Genomic DNA, 890 nt, shown 5'->3' on the forward strand with positions numbered 1-890 from the left:
ACATATATAAACCATATATATCATATAAACCACATATATAAACCATAGATATCATATAAACCACATATATAAACCATAGATATCATATAAACCATAGATATCAAATAAACCATAGATATAAACCATAAATATCATATAAACCATATATATCATATAAACCACATATATAAACCATAGATATCATCTAAACCACATATATAAACCATATATATCATCTAAACCACATATATAAACCATAGATGTCATATAAACCATAGATATCAAATAAACCATAGATATAAACCATAAATATCATATAAACCATATATATCATATAAACTACATATATAATCCATAGATATCATAAAAACACTAGATCCCTCATCGGCTGCTGCGGCGCAGGAATTTCGGCCGCCATCTTGGAACGGTCGTCCTTATTTGGTTAAAGCAGAAGATGTCTCAGCACTTCGCAGCTTATTTCTGTTCTAATCGACGGACCGTTGACGTCAGGTCTCGGGGGATAACTCTTCACAGTAAGATGAACATATTATTGTTAGTATTTTGTGAATATAATATTACTGTACTGTATTTATGTCCACCAGCTGATGTGATGTTCAGTGTAACACGGTGTTCAGCTGCAATGAAGCTGACTGAGATCTGATGACAGGAATATTTTGCTAACAAGCATACTCACTATTTCAGCAGCTTTGGTTCATTATCAACAGATATGCATCAAAACTGGAGTTTTGTTTAAGTTCTAAGAAATTAACAAAATAAAACTAGGGAGAATATAGGAAATAGAAAATAAGCTTGACCTCCTCTGTACAATGTTTTTGTGTAGACACAAATGTCCTGTTTTCATTGTGAAGGTTTCCCAAAGAACAAGATGTGAGGAAGAGGAGGAAGTATCT

At 32.4% G+C, this 890-nt stretch overlaps 1 protein-coding gene across 1 annotated transcript in view; it reads left to right on the forward strand.

The window, feature by feature from the left end:
- Positions 1-890, forward strand: part of LOC119409767 (ras GTPase-activating-like protein IQGAP3) — a 143551-nt gene that overhangs the window by 8318 nt on the left and 134343 nt on the right.

This window comes from Nematolebias whitei, chromosome 5, assembly GCF_014905685.2.
Source record: "Nematolebias whitei isolate Nwh7 chromosome 5, NemWhi1, whole genome shotgun sequence".
Classification (NCBI taxonomy): Eukaryota; Metazoa; Chordata; class Actinopteri; order Cyprinodontiformes; family Rivulidae; genus Nematolebias; species Nematolebias whitei.